The following is a 27,112-nucleotide window of genomic DNA, read 5'->3' on the forward strand; positions in this document are numbered from 1 at the left end:
TAAAATAATTCCTCAATTCAAATATCTAACAGCATGACATCAGGTCATACCTAAAGCACCACACTGTAGACAAGGCCTTCTCTCAAAAGTTTCTGCGGTCTATGTGTCACACATGGTACATACCTGTGAGGTCCATTCCCTGGGAAGTCGCTTTTGCTGCAGCCTCCTCCTTAAAAATATTCCTACACCCATGCTGATTTTGTATCTGTTCAGTTCAAATTTAGATTCATTGGTACTTTTCCATAGTTACATTTCTTGCTCAGTTGATAGGTCCCTTTATTTATTCTGAAGTTTTCGATGTAAGACAAACAGGAATACTACCTTCTAAAATTACTACTATCCTACCATCCTCCGATGGAACATTAGTGGGAAGCAATATTCTCCAAAGCTATGAAGCATACACTGCCCTAAATTACATTGCAGTCGCTGCCCTGAGCTCACACATTTTTGAATAGAAAGGCTCCCAGGGATCTCTCTGTACTGACTGCATTTACTGCTTTAAAATATTTTTAACCCAGACGCTGAAGTGCCAGCCTTGCAGTTCCTCATGCTAATCCCGGCTTGGGTGGCTGTTCTTAAGGGAAAGCATTCAAAACATTGTAACAGTGCATCAACTTTGACCCTTTTCACTTAAACATGAGACTCTTAAAAAAAGTTTGAATTCCAGAGGGAATCACTGAACTTTGACCTGCTTAAAATTAGTTTTGTTTTAGTGCCTTCATGGTGACTCAACAGGCCAATTTTCCAGACACTTAAGACGTTTCTGCCCCTGAAGATTCCAGTTCAAGTCCACAGCTATGTTTGCTGGTCAGATCAGAACACTTTGTCCCAGGGTTTCAAGCAGCAAATTCCCAGCTCTCCATCTCTTTGCCAGATGTTGGCATTAGTTGGTATTAAACTCTATCTAAACACACACACACACACACACACACACACACACACACACTACTCACAAACGGGATAGGCCCTATTTTTCTTCTCTTTTTTTTTCTTCCACATACAGCCTTTTAGGAAACAAAGTTTTCCACTCAAAATTCAGTCATGGAGAAATGTTTATCAGGATTATATAAACATTACTTACTAGCCTAACTCCTACAAGAATAAAACTCCTAACTTTTAGTAAGCACTACTATGCTACATTTATAATACAAGCTTTCTGAATCTACTCTTCTTACTGGGGAACAAAAAAGCTACTGGGATTTTATTTTCTAATCCATTACAGATTTTTTAAATTTTCAGTTAATAATCATATTGCAAATTAACATTATCACAATATTACACTTTCCTTCAGTAGAGTTTCAAGAACAACATCTGTGAAAAATCCATGACACTTAATAGGTAAAGCTACCAAAGAATTAAAGGTGTCATACAATTCATTCAGTTTGATTTAGTACCTCAAAACTGCTCCCCCTTTTCGATAAACTAGCTTTTCTGCAAAAACAAAATAGCACTCAATTTCATTAATACAATCTAAGATGTTTAATAAGAGGGAAGTAACTATTAGTCTAGAACAATTCCTGGATAAACTCTGTGCTTTAAAATTTTTAGGGAAGTCAAGGATAAAAGCATTCGGGAAAAGAAAACCCATTTAGTACTACGAAACCAGTAAAGAAGAAATGTTATCATAGCTAAAGCAATCAGTACAAAACAAATCAGACTACAAAATTTACATAGGAAACATACCCACTTAAACAAGAAGACTTTATTGTCTTCTTAGTTAGCTATACCAGAAAGTAGCACAAAAGTGAATACGAGACCGTCATATTCGAACACAGCTTCCCACTGAAATCTATCAATTTTTGAAGAGCAACCGATGACATTCTTGAAATAGGCATTTGATCCCTATCATTAATGCCCAAAGCTGGAAGTCAGAGGCAATAGGGTACAGTGTCACAAAAACCGATCACAGAAAAATTCATTTGAATTGTTTTCTATCCTATTAAACAGCACTAATTACAACTCTAATACTCAGAAAATAAAAACTACTCAACTGAGTCTCTCTGGCAATTGTTTCTTTCATTTCCTCCCCATTTGAGAAAGAACAGAATAAAGATGTGCAAATGGGGGTAAATGGTGAATGTCTGCATATGTACATTACTACTTCATTTTTATTTTATTCATAAATCATTCAACACGTAACATTGTGTGAGTGGTACCAAATGGCCACAAATTTCTTAAATTAAGAAAACGTCTGGAATTCAATTATCTTATATTTCAAGCACATGTAACCGGGTTCTTTAGTGATGGTTAAGAAAACAAGCACTAATAGTTTCAAAAACTGAGTCAATTACTTCTGTGAAGAGGTCAACTAAAATGAAAATTTCAAAGGCTACCAAATAGTACCTTTAAATGACATGAAAGTAAGTATGAATTATGTAAGATGCTAATAAAAACACACATGTTTACAGATAAGACAGTGAATGGTAGTACTTAAATAAAATTATACAGAGACATTCCCACATAGGGACCATTATCTGAAGAATCTGCCAACAGAGGATTAGTATTGTAGTTGCTTTAATCCTTTAATTGTCTTAATAATAAAATATGCTACTAATTGTGTAAGGTATTTGGCCTTGCATTCCAAAAGACATCATTTGCATTTTTCTTTGTATACATTGTAAAAACCAACATCCAATGTCATTAAAAAGTAATGTGACTGGTTTTTATACAAACATACCATGTCATCCTCATGTGCTTTCCCTTCATAGGGCTCCCCTTAGAACACCACTCACTCTAAAAAATCAGCCATCAGCCACAGTATTTCTACCACCTTCTGAAAGTGCTTTCTAAGTCTGTAACACACACACACACACACATGCATACACACTTCGAAATATCCTCAATGGTGACAAATTTCATAATTTGAAAGTCAATTTTAGCCATTTTCATCATTTCAGAGAGACATTTATAGCCAACTCTGGTGAATAAAAAAAGGATGATGAATCTTGGTATAAAATACGAATAGAAAGTAATGAGATGGATGTTTTAGTCAGGCTTGCAAATGATTCAAAAGACAATTCTGAGAGGAAGTTTTCCAAAATGTTTTGAACAAGGGCATCATTGGAATCAGGGTTTTGCTTCTCTGGGTGACAATTTTGAAAAACAACATTAATATGAATGCATAAATGATAGCACAATTGTTTTTAAAAATCAGACTCGGTCCTTTTCACTCATACTCTGCAGATATGAAATAAGCAGATATGCATTTTCATTAGGATGGTTATATATGTACTTTCTAAAGCTTCCTCTGGGTAAAACTAACTGTAGGTTGATTTGCAAAATATTATATACAACATAAACTTAACTCTTGATCCTTCAATAAAGAACAAAAACTCTTATTTCCACAGTCAGATGTTTACATCCAACCCCAATCTGTGGGCTTCCATAAACTTTTTTCTCTCCTATACGCAGTCAAAACCTAACAAGAGCTCACTGTGGGATTATGCACAAAAACTGCAAATTTAAACAAGGTGTGATCGTATACTTTTTCACACATTATTGTATCATGCTGCACCAGAACACTAATGTATGCACAGTTTCAAAATAGCTTTGGCTATTACTGCACAGGCTTGAAAACTACTAAAATCCCAATAAGAGCACTTTTCAAAAACTGTTCCTTCCTTACTGCACACTAGTAAAGGTTGCTTTTGCTACTTGTCTTCTATAATAGAAAAAAATACAGAAATGTCTATGACATTGCCTCATAATTCTGAGGTCTTACTTATTAGACTTTGTATTTATAAAAGTTGTTTCATCAATATAAAGATGACAATGGGACTCAATATTATTTAATCGACTCAATTATGGAACAAGTGTGCTCTTTTTCCTTATGCTGCCCTACTTTCTTTTAAGTTGCATTTGAATTATTGATGAAGTTGCAATAAAGCATTTCTTTGTTAGACATAGTTTAAAAGTGGAGAATGATGTTTCATGGTTAATTTTTAGGCCGATAGTGATAAAATAAACACACTTGTTGTCCTTTCAAAGAAATTCAGTAGCATGGTACAAGCTTCAAAGAGTGACTTTTCCTTTTTTTTCTACTGTCTTGAAAATACATTGTGCTGAAATCATGAATATAAATACAAATATAAAGGGAGACAATGGTAAGCAAAGTGCACTATAGAAAATACAGGTCCAAGTCTTCCTGAGTATTGAAAAGATTTACACCTGTGATAAATTTAGGTTCTGTTTTTCATCAAGTATTTCAAGGACTTATTTAGTTATATAGCAGAATGAGCCCCCCCAAAATGGTAGAATGAATAATCTTGAGGACAGGGACATTTCTATTTAGACTACCTAATCACTACATAAATGCGGCCCCATCCATTCCACCTTCCAAACAACAGCCAGAATGATCTTTTAATTATTTTTTAATTTTTTTAAAAGATTGTTTTTATTTATTTGACAGTGAGAGAGAGAGAGAGAAAGAGAGCAGGGGCAGAGCGGAGAGAGAGAGGGAGAAGCAGACTCCCCCTGAGCAGGGAGCCCCACACAGGACTTGATCCCAGGACCCTGGGACCATGACTCCAGCCAAAGGCAGATGCCCAACCAGCTGAGCCACCCAGCAGCCCCCAGAGTGATCTTTTTAAAATGCAAATCTGAAACATTTAACTTGCCTTTGCTTTTTTGATACAAACTCCAGATCCTTAGCAGCACCTGCAAGACTCTCCTCCTCCAGCTTCATTTTTTGAAACACTTGCCCTTCTTTTTTGTACCCCAGCCACTCTGGTCTCCTTAATTCCTCAGCTTTCCAAGCTGTAGCCCACGTCAGTCTGTACGTGCCGTTCCATATTCCATATTCACCCACACCTCCTCCATCTAGTTGCTTCCCCTTACCCTCTTCATATCCCAACCAAAATGTCTCTTCTTCCTGGAAGCCACCTATGATTTCCAGAATAAATCAAGCTACCCTATAAAATCTCCTTATAAATCCCTAAGCTTTTCGGCCATAATGCACTCCATAGAAGTTATCACTAATACCATAGCACAACTTTCTTAGGTAAGCTACATTCACCAGGTTATCAGAGTAATCAATGTGCTCCCATCCTTCTGTGAAACAAACTATTGGCCATGGCACCCTAATGGCAAAAAGTCTTCTCTGCACACCCACACACACCCACTCTAACCACTTTAATTGCTGCTTAATGCCAAATCTGTTTATGTCATTCTACTTCTTATTGTAATTGGGTAGATTCATTAAATATTACACAGCTAATAAAATATGAGGGCAAATGTTTTTAGTGGCATGAAATTAAATATTTTGGAAAAAATAAAGGCAAATTGTTTTTAATAACCACTAATGTTCTCTTTACTTCATAAAATTAGAATAAAGCTCAAAAAATCTACACAAATTCTGCACTTAAAATCCTTGCCAAATGCCTTTAATTTTTTCTGCCACCTTTAGTAAATTTTAAAAAAGTCATACAATATATATTATGGGTGTAATTATGAGGAATTATTAATCAAGAAGAAATGCTAAGTCATTATGACCCTAGCTTGCACACACAAATATGCACACACACAGTCCCTCCATGAGTTTTAAAATATTTTAAAGCATCACAACTGTACTCTAAAATCTGATCTATTTTTTAATACTTGGAGTTCATATGATCTCATTTAAATAGTAACATGGTTACTCAAAAAAATAGTCAAAATTTGTCTCCAGTACAATTTCTCCCCATTTAGTGATTAACTTATTCTCTAGAAACCGAGCTCAGAAGTCTACAAAGTGGAGGCAAAAAAACAATAATATACTGGCATGCTAGAAAAAAATTACATCTATTTATATTAGTTGTTCTATAAATATTCTTTATTCCCTCTTTAGATAAAGAGGGAATAAAGAATAAAAAAAGGAATTAAAAGGAATTAAAATCCCTTTTAATTTCTATTTTTGGACATTTACCACTAGTAAAATAATAATCCTTTTATTGATGGTACATATAAATGACCTAAAAAAATTAGGAGACTAGTGAATTAGATGCCCATCTGGAAACCTGAAAAACCTAGGCTTATACTCTTGTTCACATACGGGGCAAGAATTCCTGCTCTCTAAGCAATGCACAGAGACACCACTACCACCATCACATGTCTATATACAGTCAGCTGTCCTACGTCCAATCAAAATGTTCCCTTGGCCTCAATCCAAAAATAACTTTTATCCAAAGCTAGAAGTTTTATTTATTTTCTTCATTTTTCTTTATTTTTCTTTATTTTCTTCCCTTTCACCCATTTTGCCCACCCCTCTGACAACTATCAGTTTATTCTCTATTTATGGCTCTATTTTTGCTTTTCATTTTTTGGTTTGTGTTTGTTTTGTTTCTTAGATCCCACATATAAATGAAATCATACAGTATTTGTCTTTTCTTTGTGTGACTTATTTCACTTAGCATAATATCCCCTAGGTCCATCCATATGGTCATAAAAGGCAAGATCCCATTTTTTTTGTTATAGCTGAGTAATATTCCATTGTGTACATATACCACCTCTTCTTTGTCCATTCATCTGTTGATCGACACTTGGGTTGCTTCTATACCGTGGTTATTGTAAATAATGCTGAAATAAACATAGTGGTATGCATATCATTCCAAATCAGTGTTTTCATTTTCTTTGGGTAAATGCCCAATAGTGGAATTACTGTATCATATGGTAATTCTATTCCTAATTTTTTAAGGAAATGCCATACTGTTTTCTGTATGATTTTATGTTTTCATCTAATTATTAATAGATTGCCACAGGGACCCTCATTTCACAACAGAAGGAAGTCCATGTTAATGCCATTCTATTTTCTTTTACCATTTTATCACATTATAATCTCATGTGGTTTGGGAAATATAATTTTATATTCTCTAATTTTTATATTCTCTAATTTTTAGCTAACTTAATCCTCATAAAGTGGACAAGTGTTTCAAAAAGACTTCCTATAACGGACGCCTGGGTGGCTCAGTTGGTTAAGCACCTGACTCTTCATTTCAGCTCAGGTCATAATCTCAAAGTCATGAGATTAGGCCTTGAGGCTCCAGGCTCAGCAGGGAGTCTTCTTGAAGATCTTCTCCCTTTCTCCCTCCCCCCTCCCCCATCCTCTCAGATAAATCAATAAATAAATAAATCTTTTTTTTTTTAAAGACTTCTTACAAAATGAAACAAAAATCTAGGGATTTTCAAGTAATACTAATAATGTAAATATAAATGAACACAGGAAGATGGCAAAACTGTATATCTTAAACCAGTGCTAGTTCTTTTTTAGCCATATTTCAAGGACAATCTCTAAGAATTTAAAAAAAAAAATAGAGGAAAAAAAATTATCTGGAACGCTGTGTTTAGTGGATGCTGTGGGATGCTACCTGGTGGCCCATATTTTGCAGCTGCCAGGAGTGCTGGTTGCTGAAGACTCAATTCTAAGGCCCTTCCTAAGAAATGCCCTCATCCAAAGTTCCATTCCCTGGCCCACATCCAAAACCAGTGTGACACTACAGAGGCCTGGCCCCCTTGCCTCAGTTCAGGACATCTCTAAGAAGCCACCCAGTTCCAGAGATTCCCATAGACTAGCTGAAGCCTCAGATGTGACACAGTCAACATCTCCTAAGACCCATCCTGCTTCTCTCAGCCCCTCCAAAGCCCTCCCAGTAAACCCACTGCATACATATTACATGTAACAGTTAGTGTCCAGGGAACTCTGATGTACTCCCACTGTTACTTCTATTGTCATTTAAACAGAACCTTGCTCTGAATGTTTATTGTGACCTGAATATTAGCTAAAGTACAACACATGTACATAAATTACGAATGTGTGTGCACATACACACACATTCTGGAGAACTGTGTACTCTAAAAATTTTACTGATGGGGTACCCCTAAAGAATTAACATCTCACCAAATATGCAAAGATCGCATTTTAACTGCTGACTTAAGGAGCCAGATATCCATTTCTTTGGCTAACATGCCATTTATTACTTCATACAGAAGCGAAGCTGACCATGTTACTCAATGCTATAAGGACCCCCATGGCCAACAAGACAGAATCTGGTGAATAGCAGTCTATGATAAAAAGATCACCCTGATCTGACCACCGTCAACAATCACAACCTCATCTGAGCCGGTCCCTACCATGTTCTACTGACACAGAACTACCTGTAATTTCACAAACGCAACATGCCATTTCTCACCTCCTCGCTTTTTTACTTATGTTGCACTGCCTGCTTAGAATACCCTCCTCCCTTCCCACACCACTCCCTGCCCTACTTAGCGCAGGTCAGAGTGTTACAAAGTGTATGTTGCTGGGAGCAGTGTGCCCAAGCACTGGCAATAAAGGGGTGCGGCGTCTGCAGAAATTTTAAAAAGTATAATATAACTAAGAGTCAGTGGGCTTTTTATTATCATCTGGCTCCAACAATTCTAAATTATGGTAGTAATAAAATGGTCCTTGCCACCGAGGCTGACTGCCCCTAAAACCTACCCTGGATGTGCCACACACCTGTTTTAAGCCTTGATAGGAATGCCAACATGAGACAATCCTAGTAAGACTTTAGGTTTGAATATAGATCATCCTTAACTCCAAGAAAACCAAAGAAGTTGTATAAAGCATAAAAGTAATAAACAGATGATATTCTCAGAGATAAATAACATTTACATAGTCAATGTAACTGTTTCCTGAACTGGTTTAACCCCCTCTCCACCCACAAAAAGAAAGGATGAAATTACATTGGAAAAAAGGGAAAAGGAACATGTGTGGTTTTCGTAAGGCAAGGTAGAGGAAGAGTAGAATAACAAAGCCGAATACTAAGAAATAGATAGATAAATAACTTTTTTTAGATACGAAAAATAAGGTGCAAACACTTGATTTAAAAATACAGACTTGTGGGGCACCTGGGTTAGCTCAGTAGGTTATGTGTCTGCCTTCAACTCAGGTTATAAACCCAGGATCCTGAGATCCAGCCCCATGGCCTGCTTCTCTCTCTCCCATTCCCCCTGCTTGTGCTCGTTCTCCCTCTCTCTGCAAAACAAATAAAATCTTTCTTAAAAAGGGGGAGGGGGGAATAAAGCAAGAAATAGAGACTTGTGGGACACCTGGGTAACTCAGCTGGTTAAGGTCTGACTTGATTTTGGCTCAGGTCATGATCTCAGCATTGTGAGATAAAGCCTCACATTGGTGTCAGGCTCCAAACTAGGTGCAGAGCCTGCTTAAGATTCTCCCTCTGTCTCTCCCTCTGCCCTTCCTACACCCGCCTCGTTCTCTAAAAAAAAAAAAAAAAAAAAAAAAAAAAAATACAGAGTTAAAAGTGGTAGCATCGGGATAGGCATGATCCTTACTAAGACAGGAGTACTATTTTATTATAGAACTTGGAGTTTACACAATGTACATACATTATGGTAATATGTATTTAATGTATTTAATTGATTAATGAAATACCCAACTCATACATTATTTCACTTAGAAAATTTCCCAACCTCTCTTCTGTGCTCTCAAAATAGTCTATCACTACACCTATCACACTGATAATATAAATACCAGTTTACGTTACTAGCTCCCCTACCAAATCAAGATTCTTACAGATAAGAACCAAGATTTATTTATATTTGTATCCCCTTGCAAGAAGATACTTAAATTCAAATCTGAATTCAATAAATATTTACTGAGCTCCAAGTAGACAAAAGTAGTAATAAGATACAGGTTTCTGATTTCAAAGAATAACATTTATAACCATAAAATGTCATCATATGGTAAAGCTCATTATGTGCCAAGGATTGCTTTAAGTACTTTGTATCCATTCTCTCGTTGATTCCTCACAACTGCTTATTGATATAATTATCCCCATTTTGCAGATGAGGAATCACAGACTGAGAGAGGTTAAGTAAATTACCCAGCTCAAGAGAGGTAAATGAGGATCCAAAACAGGGGTATAATAATGAACTACAGAATCTACATTCCAAAGCACAAACTCACAATTATATCTCAAAGGATAAGACATGTTCACAACATGCTTACAATATGGTACAATATATAATTAAGTCATAAAAGTAGTTATAGATGTAAATAACAGAAGATCAGAAGGAGAGAACTCCGGTCAGTATATTCTTTGAGGATGCTATGAAAAAGTAAATTTTAATTTGGAAATTAAGAGATGGGTAGGGTTTCAGGAACTCTAAATGAAGGGATCATACATACAAAAGGAACACACAGAACACATAGAAACACAAAGACATACACGTAGATGCAGACAGCAGGCACTACATGTGTCAAATCTCTCTGCCTGAATAGTCAAGGGTTACAGCGGGTACAGATCCAGTCAGGGGAGGTCTCAGGAGACACACAGTCTCCTGCATCTCGTTTCTGAACCTTTGAAACATGGAAACAAATGGGTAATTGCCAGAGGCACTATCCCAGTAAGATACTGGAATGGGATTGGAAGGCAGAGTTTACAAAGCACCTGAAATTAGGTGATTTTCCATGTTTTTTCCCCCTGAAGTATTTCCTCTTGTCTCCATCTCTAACACTACTTACTGCTAGAGTCCAAATTCCAAGCCACCATTTTTCTCTTGTGTAAATAACACCAATAGCCTCTCTTAAGTTCAGTCTATACACTATCACCACAAATTTTATTGGTTTTTTGCCTAAAACTATTCAGTGAGGTTCTCATCCCCTATTTTATAAGAACTCAACTTTCTAACACGGAGCATCAGGTTTAATGATCTGATCCCAACCTACTTCTAGGGCCTCATTTCTCAGTCACCTGGCTCCAGCTCCGGTGGCTTTCTAATTGCAAGAACATACCCCTCCCCCTCTTTGAATTCTCAGCACATGCTGCCCCTCTTGTCTTAAAAGTTTTTTGTATTGTCCTCTTTACCTTGTTAGTCATTCTTCAAATGTGGCTTCCTCATGGCAGCCTCCTCTATTGGGGTCCCCTAAATATAACACACATTTCTCTTATAGAATGCATATACTTCTGTGAAATAGAGTGGCACAACTTGAAATCACAAATGCAGGTAATTGATAAAGAAAGGTTTATCTTCCCTAATAGACTGAAACTGCTTGTGTAGAAGGTGTATGCCTACATCATACATCACTGACATTTCATATGGTATCTGGTTAATATAAGTGTTCAATAAATGTTTGATTGCTGAATGAATAAAGGGACAAAACAAAAAGAGAAAGCAGAAATATAGACAAGCGGATCATGAACCGAGAGAAGTCAATTGATGAGCAAATTTGAAGCAGAGAGAAAAGCAACTCTGGAAGACTTCTCTGAGTAAGACAGAGTTCAGGTGTGAGCGGTGGTTTTTTATGCAATGAGATGGCCTCTGGTGTGAGCATTCTGAGAAAAGTTGATAAGGCTGACGCGTTGCAGATTGTTTGGGAATCATCTGGGAAATTGTGTTCACTTGAATCCAAATCAGAAACGAATTATTCTCAAAGGGAGAAGTTTGAATATGAGCCTGAAAAGATACAGGATGTGGAGATAGATTATAAGACCATCAAAATACCAGACTTAAGAGTCTAGGTCCCATCCATGTATAGGACTCAGGCACTTTGAATTTTTGAGAAAGGGGCTGCATGATTTAAACAGTATGTCAGGAAGACTGGGAAGATTGACCCAACTTGGTAAACACAGCAGATTGTAAGGAGAGACACTAGTTTGTGGAACTTTGCCACAGGTCAGAAATAAGCTGAAAAAAGCCTATCTTTGAATAACAGAAGTGCATCTATAAAGAAAGGGGAAAATAAGTCATTTTGAGGGATGATTCAACAGGACTTAAAATACACTTCCCGTAGTACCATAGGTAAGAGCTCAGGCTTCAGAATCGACCACTCTGGGTTCAAGTCTCAGCTCCACCACTACCCAAGCTATGCTACTTTTGGGCAAACTCAATGTTACCTGTATAATGGGGCAACATTTGCATCTAAATTAGAGAAGTACTAGGAAGAATCAATAAAAATAAAAATAAACTGCTTAGCACAATGCCTGGCAATAATAAACGATCAATCAAGTTCAACTGTTATTTCAAGCTAGACAGAAGAAAGGGCACAGTGATGGCCTGCCAGGGAACTTATTATTGGTGGGCATGTCTTCGTGTCCCCCAAGATAGCCACCTGTATTGAAAAGAGTCAACTCCTGTCCTGCCTTCTTCTGCCTGATCTTCTGCATAACACATTTACCTCTCTGGCTTCAGGTCCGGATTCAAGCCAAACGCAATCTATGCCGACTCTTTCAGGGAACTTGTTCTTAAAGCTGCTTGAGCCCTTTCTAAACTTACGCTTTCAACATCTATTTCCAATTTGCCCTTACTCCAGTGCTGCCCCCTAGAAGCAATCCTATGTACTAAACTTGAAGGCAAACCTGTGGCTAAATACACCACTTCTATCTTCCCAAGAAATGTCAGAAAGATTAGGTTGAAAGCAAGTGCAACGTTAAACTCGGTTTTTAAGAGTTAACAGTGTTTTTTTTTTTTTTCTCCAAGGATAGGTAATAGCATCAGATTCTGAAATTAAGCACAGCAGGAAGAAAAAGCCTGCATAGATTTCACAGAGTATCACAGGCCTCTGCAATAAAGCACTTAAAAATGCCTTGTATTGCTAATTCTTTACACAATCTCCTTTTATTTCCAAAGCAGTATGCGGGGCTTGAGCCATGAGATAGATGCACATTGATGTTAACATTACACTGCTTGAATTAGAGCCATTTTTCCACTGAAACTCCTGTTAGGTTTAGGATTACTTTTTACCATCTTTCCCGCAATACATTTTCTGGCCTCACTTTCCAGATCAAAGGAATGGTTGCCTCCTCTAACAATGCTGAACCCACCTTTGCAGCCATTACCTCAGCAAACATCCTTCCCCTCAAGATCCCAGCAACCAGCCCTTGAGCTCGATAGCAAATGCGCTACTCAAAGTTATGTGGATCGCATGTCACTCTGATCATTCTAAGGGAATGAGGCCAACCCTCTTCTTCCTCTGCTTTCAATCACCCACCTCCCCATCCTGGGCCCACGTCAGGACTCTTCATTCACAGACTGAACTATTCAACAAACACTAATCAAATAGATAATTTTTGAAACAGTAACATGAAAGCGGCACTGAAGGAAAGGCAGTGTTTGGTGAGATGGAGACTTCATTAAACTCTAAGCAGACTGAGAACACGCAGTCCTATGAAGATCTGCTATGTTCATGATGACCAATCTATTGATTAGCCCTTGTAAAGATTCTTTTCCCCTCTTTCTTACAAGACATTTTTGTGTCATTTAAAAGCTTTGTTTTCCAGTCCATTTGTCATTTGTTCAATAAATATTTAGTGAGTACTATGATCATAGGGAGAACAAAACAGACTTGGCCCCTGTCCTCAGGTAGTAATCGCAGCTCCCGAGAAAATACACACCAACAGTAGCCCGATGATTTAATCCCATACAAATCTCAGGTTTGTTTTTGCATTGTTTGTTTGTATGAAGGCACTCTCCTGTTAAGGACCATATTTGTCTAATCAAAACCTTGTCCTTGTCTTATCTCACTAGGATTCCTTTTCAGCATACACTTTTTGACTTCTTTCTTCACAATAATCATAATCAAACTATTCTAAACTATTTTACACATATGACTCTCTTCCTCTGTCTGTTTTTATTAATTCATTAAACAAAGGTCTCGAATCACCTACTATGTTCTAGGCGCTGTTTTAAATATTTGGGATACAGAGCTGGATAAATAAATCAATCTCCAGTCTTCAGTTTATTCAGCCATTTTAGATCAGCTCTTTTGGAAAGTTCTTTCCAAGCCTAGAAAGCACATAACTGTCACCATTTTCCTAACTCTAACCCATTTTGGGACAGGTCTCCTCACCCTTGACTTTAAGCATGCTAATGTTCTATATATTCAAATTTACTAAAGGTATTTTTTATTTTATTTCAAAACTCCCAAAAACCACATCATCCAAGAAAAAAAAAAAAAAAAAAAAAGCCTAAAACTCTAGTGACTGATTGTGCTTTATCTTGGCACAGCCCGTATTCCCCGAGCATCTTACTTTAATTCCAAACGCTGTATCTATAGCTTAGTACCAAGCTAAGTCAGTACTTCTTTTTTATCACTGGTTCCCAAATGTTTATGTGCAAAAGAATTGCCAATCATCCTTGTTAAGAATGTAGGGTGTGGGGGGGGTGCCTGGATGGCTTAGTGGGTTAAGCCTTTGCCTTCGGCTCAAGGTCATGATCTCAGGGTCCTGGGTTGAAGCCCCCCATTGAGCTCTCTGCTCAGCAGGGAGTCTGCTTCTCTGCTTACTTGTGATCTCTGTCTGTCAAATAAAGAAATAAAATCTTAAAAAAAAAAAAAATGAATGCAGGGTTTGGGGGCTACAACCATAGAGATTCAGATTCCCTGTCTGAGTAGGGGCCAGAAAGGTAGATTTTTTAAAATATCCCAGATAGTTGATGGTTTTCAACTAGGTGACTGAGTGATCACCTTTGAGAAATACTGTTCCATCATTTCCTTTGATGTCAGTTTTTACGTATTCATCTCTGCTTCAAGTCATAAAATACTTCCTATTAAGTGCAAACAACATGCATCTGTGTGCTCAATACATATCTTTTTGTTAATAAATGAATCAGTGGGTACTCAGTAATAATAACCATCATTTAGGATTTACTGGGCATTCCAGGGATCACTTTCTGTGACTTCTCACCTGTGCCTCCCAACGATCCCCTGTGAGGGCAGGCAGGGACGGCAAGTGCCCCCACACCAGCATGTTGGCCACAGTATGAGGGAAAGAATATAAGTAGCAGAGTCAAATAGACTGAAATTCAGGCCATGACTCTCCTGCTCCCTTGCTGGAGAAAAAAGAAAAGGCCACCACCTGACCCATTGGAGTTTGTTCATCCATCCATGAAAAGGGGATACTATTCACCTAATAGGAGGGCTACGGGAATTAGAGGAGACTATGCACATAAAGTGCCTAGCACCGTGCCTGCAACAGGTCAGTGCTTAAGGGCTGTTGGTTTTCCCACTTCCATGTCCTGCAGGGCTGTCCTGAAGCTCTGTCCTGAAGCTCACTTTGCAAGATATGTCGGCTCAGGAATCATCTGTTCTGCTGCTCCATTCCAGGCATTGTGACTACGCCAGGGACAGACACAACATGCTACCCTCATGGAGTTTCCCTTCTAATGAGAAGCATTTTGTCACCCTCTGAGTTACCCCTTTCAAACCAGGTAGCAATGCAGGCAGGCACACCTCGCACATCTCACTCCATCCAGTGAGACTCACAGTGCAGAGCGGTCAGTGGTGCCAGGAGAATAAAGACTTTGTGGTAAGAGAAAGGTTAAAAAAATCCCAATAGACAGTGATGGGGAGAAAAGAAGCAGGGAGGGGAGAGCATTTGCAGGCGGGGCGTTCTGAGTAAGTTCCTGGAAGTAAATAGTGGGAGCATTAAGGATCTCTACATATGGGCAGATCTGTCTGTCTATTTAGTATGTGTTAAAATTATCACTGCATTTCTGATGCAATGTAGAAAAGGCACTACTGTCCTTCTAGTAGTGAAGGTACAGTGGAGTGAGGCTGAAAGAAAGAAATGTCAACACAGAATTATAAGAAATAGTGTGCACTTGTTCAAAAGCAGTTCCCAGTGCAAGAGTAAATTAATGAGACTGAATGTGCCAAATACAGGGGAAAGACAGCCGATGCTGCATAGTAACACCAAGCATGGCCAGAACTCACATGCAAACTTCCGTCACACATCAAACAACTTCCGCTTTTAGTAGCCATGAATTACACCAGGAAATTTCAGCAGACACCGGACTTGGGGCCAGGCCCTAATCCAGGGTGAGAATGGACCAGCACCTATGGAGGGTATACAGAACGGGACAGCAGAGAATTAAATCAGAAATTTAGTGAGAAACAGCTTCTAGAAAACACAGCATCAGAAGTACCAACATCTCTTTTCCTCTTGCAAATGTTAAGTTCATCAGCCTTTTTAACATTAAAGTAACCAGTGCTCACTACTGGGGGGAAACTCTGCCAACAGGCTCACAGTAAGCAGTCTTTATCCTGGGCACAGATTCCCTAGAGGGGTCACTTGTTTGAGGAATGTGTCAAAAATTAGCTCTCTTTTCCTGCCTCCCATCCTCCTTGGACTCTGGAGTTGTCCCGGTGCCAGTTTCCCACACTAGAATTCACAGAACCACCCAAAAAGTAGGGGTGAAATACCAGTGGTCCTGTGAATCGCACTAGAAATTAAGACCCTAACTCAGTGTATTATATCCAAAAAATGCTCACTGGCACACACAGAAGGACTGCTCTCCATTGCATTACTGAGACTCAGCCTGAGTCTAAACGACATGGTCTTCGTCCTCCACCACCATGCCCCCCCCCATGCTAGCCCGAAAAAATAGCAACAACTCAATTCTCAGTCCAATAACGTCTTTTCTCAGATGTCGTTCTCCCAGTGGGTAGAAGAATGAACTGCTGCAATGCCACCCGCTCCTCTACAGTTTCTTTTAATTTAAAGTTACAACAGGAGGGAAGAAAAGAGACTTTCTATTAAGGGACAACTCCCTGAAGGGTCTCTTAGCTGACAATCGAAGGACTGCTCATGGCAGTGATCAAATCTAACGCAACAAAGTGCTGGTCGCTCTGTGACTCATCACAGCAGGAGCCAGCACCGAGGGCCACTTGAGTTCAGTGCTTTGTGATGCGGCAAGTTGGTTTAGGAACAGTAACAGAGGGGAGCAAAGACTTGCAAGGTGTTTGAGGCTCAAGATAAAATGCAGACTTCCAGTGCAAGTTGCTTCTCAGCTGAATAGGAAGCCTAGAGGGGTAAGGAAATGAAGAGAGCATTCTGCCTACCTCACGCTTTAGGGCAAATTACCTGAAGATGGCCAAGGTCAGTTGTTCTATCTGCGGTGTGGTTTATAAGTTGATAGAAAGAAGGATTTGAGGCATGGAGTAATAAACGGAGGTATTTATTAAAGGCAAACATTAAGGATGTTTTGTTGCAAAAACGTCTTCTAATCACATGCAATATCTATTGTTCAACTATATTTACTCTCACCTGATACATTCAGCTATACCACTCAGTTGCATGTGATGAGTACATTAAAAAGAAACCAATACATAACCCCCTCCCATCTGTGGTTTCACTTACCCAAGGTCATCCATGCTCCAGAACGCAGATGACCCTCCTTCTTCTGGTCAGATCAGTGGTAAACTGACGCCCCGTCACTACACCTACATCACTCACCTCACTTCATCCCATTATGCAGACATTTTATCATCTCACATCATTACAAGATGGGTGAGTGCCGTACGAAAAGAAATTGTGAGAGAGAGAGAGAGAGACCACATTCCCATAAATTCTGTTACAGTATATTGTTATAGTTGTTTTGTGATTATTAGTTATTTTTGTTAATCTCTGACTGCATCTCATTAGTAAATGAAGCTTTATGATAGGTATGTATGAATGCATAGGAAAAAACAGAGCATATATAGCATTCAGAACTCTCCACGGGGGGCTCCCAGGTGGTTCAGTCTGTTGAGTGCCAGACTGGATTTTGGCTCAGGTCATGATCCCAGAGTCCTGGGATAGAGTCCCGCATAGGGCTCCCTACTTAGTGGAGAGCCTGCTTCTTCCTCTCCCTCTGCCTACTTGAGCTCTCTATCTCTCTGTCAAATAAATAAATAAAATCTTAAAAAAAAAAGAACTCTCCATAGTTTCAGGCATCCACAGGAAGTCTTGGAATGTATCCCCCATGCATAAGATCAGAACTACCGTATACACTGAGCAGTTCCTCTATGCTATACACCATACTATGGACTTACATATAATTTCATACAACCTCATTTAATGTGATTCTGCGAGGCGATATTATCATTATGCTCATTTTGCAGTGCAGAAAAATAAAGTATCCAAGAGCGTCAAGAAATTGCCTGGTCTTTTTTTAGCAACAAGCCCACTTGACCAGAGCTACTGCTACTAACTCCTTGGCTAGATGGCCAAACCACAACTGTATCACTCAGATCTCCCCTTGCAGGATCAGAATGGACTTAGTGCCCACCTGCTGCCCCCCTGTCTCTAGCAACAGTTATGCACCAAGGCCATGCTTCAAGGGGGCTGTTCCCATCCAGTGACTGAACACAGACCGGGGACAGAGGACTCTTCCAATGGCTGACTCTCATCTGCTGGGACAAACCTGTCCTGGACTGCATGACAGTAGAGCTTTCTCCTCCCTTCTGTCTCTCCTTCCATAAGTGTCAAGCCAGCATAACAATTGAAAGACTCTCCCAGCTTTCTGCCCTCTTAGTACATGTCTAATCACCTCCTGTCATCTGCTTCTTGAGGGATCCAAATCAATGCAATACCTAAGTTATTTATTTGCTTTTTAAAAAAGCATTTCCTTTATCTTTGGTCACTCGCATAGGTTTCCCCTACCCCACTACCCAAAAGTTGGCATTACACCATTTTGCTTTTATGAAACACCTACATTAGTACCTATTTTCACTAATCCAAAGAGGATTTCTGCTTTTATAAAAATGGTAATTGCTTCTTCACTTTACACCATTTCAGCTCATGAAAGGTTTCACTGGAATGCTCTACTTTCGGATAGCAAAGGAAGCTGATACTTATAGAGAAATTTTCCCTAACACTGGAAGAAGAAACATCCACTAATTTTTCCACATTACTACACATCATCTCTTCACACAGGTAATCATATATTTATTGTGCCTTTCTCCTTGTACCCAACATAAACAAATCTAGGAGGTTCTCTTTGAAGGAACAGCTGACTCCAGAGGGCAAACATTACAAAGTCAGATTTATTTCTTTTCCCAAGTGGAATCTCTGTCTACATGTACTATAACTCCATATTACTTAGAGGTAGATAACTATCTATGGATAAAGTCACAATAAACTTTCACTAGTGTGTATCTGTAATGGGAAATCAGAAAGGATAACAAGAAGAGAGATCTATAGTGAGGTCCTAGAGTTTTTGTTTGCCTTCACCTATTATGTAGGATAAAATGTTAATTACTGAAGGAACATTTCTATGAATAAAAGATAGAATTCACACTTGTACCAAATACAGCATCTTAATAAAACCACATTGTCAGAGATCATATATAGACGTTAACTGAATCACTATTTTAAAGTGTTGATCTCAGCCTCAGGGAAGTGATATATTTTTCTTCTTGGACTCAAATAAGTCCAAAGCAAGTACGAAATTAAGCTTCAAACATTATTAATGACCAAAAAGACTTAACTAGGACAGAAGATTGTAGCTAACATGTACTAAGCACCTAGCTCATGACAAATGCTATGCTAAGAATCTAATACACAATATCCAATGTAATCCATGCAGTATCTGTATAAGAGAAAGCATTATAATCTCCAGCTTTGGAGCTGAGTAAACAGGGCAGAGCACTGAACACTCGGAACTCCAAGCGAAGTCTTGGAAGAATTATACGTAGACCTAAACTGAGAAGCTCCCAAAGTGAGTGGGATTGCCTCTTGCATCCCAGTTCCTTCCTGAGATCCCTACATCTAAGACTTTATTTGGGGCTGCATGTGACAACACAATACCCCTGAGCTTCCAGGGAATTCAACTGGAGGTCAAGCCAGAGCCCTTCCATCCCTTTGATGGCTGCATTATTTGTCCCCTTTGGACACGTGATAGCATATAATCACAAAATAACTGAATGACAAGTAATTGAGCATCAAAGATAGAATCAGGTTTTTCTTTTCCTTTTTAATTTACAATGAACTTTAAACAATAAAGAATGGGTGGACCTGAACCTATAGAATTCAATACCACCTCTCCTAGAGATACATTCCCCCCCCCCCGGGTTTGTTTATTTTTAAGGTTCAATTTTTAAAGATGATTATTTAATATAGTCCTTATATACATTCATTTCCCCCCTACTTTTATCAATATTTCTGCCCAACATTCTTACCAGTAAGCAGACTAATTACTTGCCTATAAGGTATGATTTGAGTAGTACTGAAAAAAATCCCTATCTTCATAAATATCTCCTCTGGCAGTTTCACTTTATACCTGTAATCTCCCCAACTCTTTCTCAAAGGAATTAAACAGCCATAATAGACTGCAACAATAACAGTAATAATAATAATAACCACATCTAGAGAATTAAACCATCATGAGCTATTAACACTTTTGAATTAATTAGCTTATGAGCCAGAGGTTAAATTGGTCAAATGGGGCAGGAATTCAGAAGGGTCCTGCAAAGCAAACCAGGATGTTATCAAGGGCCCATCCTACGGTTCAGGGCCCTGATAGAGAGCATTCAAAAGCACCCATGTAGGCAGTTAAAGGGGTAGGAATTTGGAGGAAACAACCCCAAAAGAATATTTCCCTTAATTTTAAGCACAAGGAAATTGAACATGGTAAAGTTTAAACTTTATAAACAAAGTAAAGTTTAAACACAAACTGAAAAAGTTAGGTTAGCACCACAGAGGGGTACCTGGTGGCTCAATCATTAGGCATCTGCCTTCGGCTTAGGTCATGATCCCAGGGTCCTGGGATCAAGTCCCGCATGAGGCTCCCTGCTCCACGGGGAGCCTGCTTCTACCTCTCCCACTACCCCAGCTCATGTTCTCTCTCTCACTGCCAAATAAATAAATAAAATCTTAAAAAAAAAAAAAAAAAAAAAGGCACCACAGAAATGTCCCAACATGGCCCAGCTAAAAGCAACTAAGAGTGCCTAAATATCTGTCCCACTACTGAGCGGTAAGTGCTCCATTTCTCCCCTTTGAAATATAAAAATCCATTAGTTTTAAGCAAAAGGTTAGATAGTTGCTTTGTATTCTTAAAAATTTTGTTTGACTCTTCCATTAAGAGCAACTTTTCATGCAAATGAATTCCTGGTTTAATTGAAAATCATTAAATAACTTTTCTACATCTAAAATCTTTCTCCTGTTAGGTATGAGTAATTATTTATGTTACATCACACACAGAAAATAAACAACAAAGACCCTACTCACATTTGAGAATCATTTACCATTCCCACTCCCCAAGCTCCCCCAAATGGGAAATGGAATAACAAGACTGATCATAATTGGATTAAGAACTATAATTCTTTAATTCATTCATCAAATTGAGGCATTTGGAACAGTTTATTTACAGAGTTGTTTAGACAGTTTTGTGTGGTGTTTTTTAAGATAAACCAAAATGCCTTTCTGAAAGAAGTTTCAGATCCCAAATCATTAACATATGAAAACCAAATGTAGACAATTTACAAATTGGTGTTTTAAACAATGTTTGGAACAAAATTGGACTTTTATTTTATTAACTATCTACAAATCTAGGTTCAGGATATAGTTTATTTGAAACAGCCAAGCACTTTCTTTGCCTTTAAAATAAGCCTACATTTCTCAGGCTAAAAAAATTGTGACGAGTATGTGAGGGAATGCATTGACTTCAGGCCTAGACAAATAAATTTTCTAGGTTACTCTCAAAACTCTAATTATAGCATTTTTACCACTGCAGGTGATTGGATATTGGGTAGAACATCCAGGGTATGCCAATCAATCACATCACAATTTTACCTGATGGAAATCTAAATAGTATTCAACCTTAGAACTCTGAGTTATTTGAAATCCTGTGTACTTTAGGAGATCACTAAAAACAAGTTTTATCCTGCCCTATATATTGCATTTTTATACAATCTGAACATGACTTCAAAACAATGACTGCCTGTCACTTAGTAAATGAGTAGTGTTTTTTCAAGAAGACAGTATGCTTTTTTAATCATAGTTTTCATTTGCTTTAAAAAAATTATTCAAGCATTCAAATCCATTCTTTTAACTGGAAAATGAAATTTTAAACTTTCCCTATAGCTCATGTCTTACTCCCCAGAAGGACCCCCCCCAAAAAAAGCCATCATACCTGAGTATAAACTTCACTCTTTTGTTATTTACTATTTACTCCATACACTCCACAGATAACATCTTTATAAGCATATATTCATTTTTTTCCTTCACAAAGTCATGTGTCAGTCTAAACAGGATGTGCATTTACATGTATAGAACTAAGTTAACTTGAAATAACCACTGAATCTCAAATGCCTGGTTATTTACCAAATAAGTTTGAGAGTTTTGAACGCTGTATATAACATGCCATTCAACCAGAACTGTTTAAGCTCAACAACAAAACTAATACAGAGTTTCTCTGTTAAGAGTTAAAGCTCTTTTTTTCTGTACTAAGTTTACTCTTTCAAGTCTATCTCAGATTGCTTCAATATTGCCCATTCCAAAAGGCTACAGAAAGGGATTTTTTAAAAACCCACAAGCAAACAAAAAACTCTATTAATTCTTCATGTACAAGATTGTTAGAAGACCACTGGAAAGAAAAAAAAAATTTCAAGCAAGTATGCTACTATATAATTAACACAAATAACTAAATAATTATGCACATCCCTTCCCACCCCCACAATTAAATGTTTTTAAACAACTCATGTGATGAAAGATCTACCTTTTAGGCAAACAAAAGCAATCCCTACTAGTCTGAGGATTTAAAGCTGTATTGCATCAGTTTTAAGTGATGCTTGTGATTTTTATCTAACACAGTTCTGAGGAATAAACAGTTGATGACATAATTTGCAGGAGAACTTTGCACAATGCCTAAGAGAACTTTCAGTGTAAGTACTTTTGATTTTATGTCATTGTGACTGAATTTATCTAGGCTTCAGCCTGGAAGCTATATTTAAATCGGGAAGAAGCACCCCCCAGAAACTTTGTTCCATGTATCTACATTTGAAACCAGATTCTTTCCCTATCAGAGCTAACAACAGTTCACATAAAGCTGAATTCCTTCAAAATTAGATCAAAATTTTGCAGTTCTGTAAAGACTCTAAGAAATCGTCCTCCTTTTCGTTCTGTAAAAGTCAAACTTAAAAAACATTTCTGTATACTTTAAAACCATCTGGCCCTTAACCTAATCACTCTTGGCAATCGAGCCTCAGTCCTGTAATCCTGATCAAAAACTCTGCTGTGTTTTCTTCTGATTGAAATGTCCACTGCCTACAAATCTCCCACGCGCCTACTTCATTGGCCTGTTTTGTTTGCGTGGGCTTTTTTTTTTCCTTTCTTTTTTTTTTTTTTTAAGGATACTAGAGGCCATTATTTATGAGCAGCAAGGAAACAAATCACTCTGTCTAGTCCCTTTGCAGATTCCCACACTTATTACCCAAAATCCCACAGATCTCCCTTGGTCTTGCCCTGGACTGAAGAATTGTGCTGAGCCTCAAGGCAGTCTCTGGGGAAATCGGCTCATGCCTTTCTTGACAAACTACTTTGGATATCTGGATATTGTGAGGCTCTCAAGTGGGATAGAACAAATCCCCTAAACTTTTCTGAAGAAGTACAGTTGACTGCCACCCAGAGTGCCTGGGTTGGCTGACACTGAGACTATGGCTCTGAATACTCACAGAATTCCTCATTTTGACCTGCTTTAGTTGAGAAGGGAAGACATCAAAATGAATTCACAGGCACCGCACTCTGATTTTAGTCACGGGGGCCAGCGTCTTCAGACAGTCACCAGGGTCAATCTATGTATTAATATACTCGCTTTGCAAAGTGTACGGAAAATGACTATTAAAATATGTCAAAGTCCTCCCTGTGCACCCGATGCCAGCAGATCAATTCTCAAGAAACTGTTACTATCAAACACAAACATTTCCAGATCCAGCCTGATTTCAAGTCGTATAACCTCTTTTCCTGGCTGATGACCGTAGCCCAAAGTGCAAGCGAGATTTCCCAAACCTGCGCTTAGAGTGACACAACACGTGAGCGGTTTCGCTTCGTACACTGAGGGGGGTGGGGGGAGGAAAGTAGTTGCAAGGAAAATTAAAGCTTCCGGTCGCTGGAATCCCTAGAATTCTGAAGGATGAGACTTGTCTCCGAAAATTCCGGGCGGGAGAGAGGAGGACGAGTAGGGAGAGGGATTGCAGAAAGCGAAACAAAAAGACGAAAAGGGGGGATATTAAGATTGCGGGGTGGGCTGGGGGCCACGGCCATACTGCAGGAAGGGTGAAGAGCTTTGTCCAACTTTGAGGGTCTGCGGCTGGAGCGTGAGCCGAGATGCACAGGCTCGCCCCGGCTTTCCCCTGCACTCCTGCCCTCATCTCGCATCACCACCTCCACCGCCACCACTTCCAAAACAATACCGGCAGCGGCGCGCAGGCTCCCCAACACATCTCCAAAGTTATCCCATTTCCTGAACGGGGGCCAAGCCCACGCTCCGGGGTCCCCCCCCCCCGCGGCCGGCCGTCCCCCGAGGATGACAGGGCCACCTCGAGTCTCGAGCCGCCTCCCGCCTCCCCCTCACCCCCAGCCCAGTCCCCCTCCCTCCGTACTTGAGGAAACTCCGGTGGCGGCCCCCTCCCTCCTCAGCCGGCTCTCCAGCTGGAGCCGGGAGCGAGTGCTGAGTGGCGGGCACGGCGAGCGGCTGAGGGGAGCTCTGCGCCTTGGAGGTCTGCCCACAACAACATCGGGACGAACAACAAAGTTAAAACGCTGCGATTCACGCACCTTACCGGGTCTCCTTAATGTCTCCTCTGGCGTGGGATGCAAAGTGGCACAGTGGCGGGCTGGGGGCCCCCGGGAGGAGACTGGAGATGGGTTTTGGTGGCTCGCCTTTTTCACTCTGTGTGTGTATGTGTGTGTGTGTGTGTATCTGTGTGTGTGTGTCTGTGTGTGTGCGCGCGCGCGTGTCCCTCTCCCCCCCGGCTCTCGCTCGCTCGCTCTCGCTCCCCGTGTGGCTCTCAAGGACGAGGTGAAATCCCTTTGCTGGTCATGAGGCGGCTTCAGAGACAAACAACACAATGCGAGTGCAAATAACAAAAGGCAAAAAGACAGTAGGAACAATGGGGGAGGCGAGGGCAGCGCACCAGCCGGCGGTCACAGCGGCCCGGCGCCCGCCCCGGGGGGTGCGGCGGGGGCGGGCGCGGGGGCGGCGCCGGGGGCTCCGACTCCCTCCAGGTCGCACCCGAGCTCCCGTAAACCCACCCTGACCTCCTTCCTGCAGCTCGCCGCCTGGCCGCCCTCTCTGTCCATCCGAAGCCAAGGAGCCCCAGAGTTTGCTTCCCCGTCTGCTGCAGAGTAACTAGATTGTAAATAACGCGGTGATTAACCACACGGTGCAGGAATGTTTAAAAAAAAAAAAAAAATCTGCCCTCCACTTAAAGGAGCGATAAAATGGAATGGCAGGAGGGGAAGGAGGCAAGAAGAGTGGGCTATCTCCGGATCTCGGCGGAGCTCGCATCTATAAATACGCATTCCTGTTTAGTCAGGTCTCCTTTGTCAACTTCTTCCCTGCGCTGGAACCTCACCCGCTGCCCTGGAACCATTACCTGGGTCCCCTACTTAACCCTCACCCCCGTTTGCACACAGTAAAGCTCGCACAGGGGGTGCGTGTGGGGGTCTGCGGGCGTCCGCGGAACCTTCTGGGAGGCGAGCCGCCGTTTGCCCGGCGCGAAGGCTGGAGCCGCGAGAGGTTCGGTGTTTCAAGCGACCACTACCTCCCCGAGCCCGGCTGCGCGCCCGCGGGTCCCGCCGCCGGCACTCTGAGCCCACCCACTCCTTGGGGTGCGGGGGGAGAAAAGTTTTGAGGCGCTCTCACCCCTGCCTCCGGGTGATTGAACTGGTTTTGTTTTGTGGGGGTGAACCCAAGTGACCCGATGCCCAAGAACCAAAGAATGATGTTTAGGGGGAAAGGCTGGGCGCTGGGCTTTGGAGTCCAGCGACACTGGAGACAGCGCGTGAAGGCAAGAGAGGGAGAGACCCTCAGAGTGACATCACCACGGGAAGAAACTCCGTAGGTATTGCTCGGGGCCGAAGCTGTGGGGCTGATCTAAGTGTGTGCTCTGACAGCTCCCAGGCTGCTCCGGCGCTTATCTCTTCCAATCTTACTTTCATTGACTTAGAACAGCTGCCCGGTTGCCAGGGGTTAAAAAAAAAAAAAAAAGGAAAAGGAAAAAAAAGAAAAAAGAAGAACCCTATTAAATATCACACTAGGGTGGACGGGGGGCGGGGGGACTCTGGGGTTCTGGGGTTCCGAGTGATCTCCCTAGACCTGGCGTCCAAGAAGGGAGATGTCACGAGGGCCGCCCCGGGTAAGAGATTAAGACACAATACGAGCAACACGTTTCTTTTTCTCGCTCTTCCCTTCCTCTTCTCTGGCCGATTTGCATGTTCTCTTTGCTCCTCTCGCTGCTTTTCTTCAGATGCGCATCCATTGACTAAGCCGCGTCCCTGGGCACCCCCCAGCATTTCCCAGAGTGCAACAACACCACCAGGAGATCAATGACCACAGTCTGTTTATTCTTCATGCGCCTGGAAGAGCAGGGCACTGAAGCAGCATGGGAGGGAGGCTTATGGCTTGCCTGTCTGTGCGGTCTCTCTCAGACTTTTTCTGGCTGGTTTCTAAATGGCAGCTAGTAAGCAAATACAGTTTCTTAATGCACGCAACACATACCAATCACAATATATTCACCTAGAAAAGTGATATATCCTTTCTCCACGTTTCCACCCTTCCTAGATTTGTTTCTGGAGGTGGATTGCTAATACCTGAGATTTTGCACTTGTCTGGAGTGGAAACTTTCTGGGGTGTTTGATGATTGATTATTTGGTACCTGCTTTCTAAAAATGGCAAAACACCTTTCCTTGGAACAAAAGTGAGAAATGCAAATCTTAATAACTCAAGGCAAAATTTTCAAAGTGTAAGCATAGTTATTATCCATTCCCACAAAGAAAAGCTTCCTCTTCCACAAATATTTGATAGCATAGAGCCCAGTAATTAAGAGAACAATCAAATAAACTCAGGGCTTTCACGGGGACTCTAAATTATCATCTGCCTCGAATTTATAAGCAGTGTAATCATTTGCTATTTGGATATAGCTCTGGATATGGCATTCTAAATGTGTATCCTTAAACAATTTTACTATGCTTTCTTAAGTATTTAATGAGAGAGACCAGGGATAATAATAACATTCAAACTGCTGGATCAATGTGGCTTCACCAACTGTGTGAAAAAAATTCTCTGCACGTGTGCATGAAACACCTTTCCTATATGCCACCTTTCCTCACATTTCTTATATCATGCAAGCTTCATGTCAGACCCAGTAATAGGAATTCAT

At 40.3% G+C, this 27,112-nt stretch overlaps 1 protein-coding gene across 9 annotated transcripts in view; it reads right to left on the bottom strand.

The window, feature by feature from the left end:
• Positions 1 to 25,086, bottom strand: part of SOX5 (SRY-box transcription factor 5) — a 995,891-nt gene extending 970,805 nt beyond the window's left edge. For 4 of the 9 annotated variants that reach the window (XM_059185769.1, XM_059185760.1, XM_059185768.1 and 1 more), the window contains exon 1: positions 24,507 to 24,926. The gene's annotated coding sequence lies outside the window, so the exon portion shown is untranslated. Of the gene's footprint in view, positions 1 to 123; positions 595 to 24,506; positions 24,927 to 24,989 lie in introns of those variants that run through there. The other 5 variants (XM_059185770.1, XM_059185764.1, XM_059185762.1 and 2 more) reach the window with 4 other exon arrangements.
• Between the last annotated feature and the right edge of the window lie 2,026 nt (positions 25,087 to 27,112).

This window comes from Mustela lutreola, chromosome 8 (assembly GCF_030435805.1).
Source record: "Mustela lutreola isolate mMusLut2 chromosome 8, mMusLut2.pri, whole genome shotgun sequence".
NCBI classification, from domain to species: domain Eukaryota; kingdom Metazoa; phylum Chordata; class Mammalia; order Carnivora; family Mustelidae; genus Mustela; species Mustela lutreola.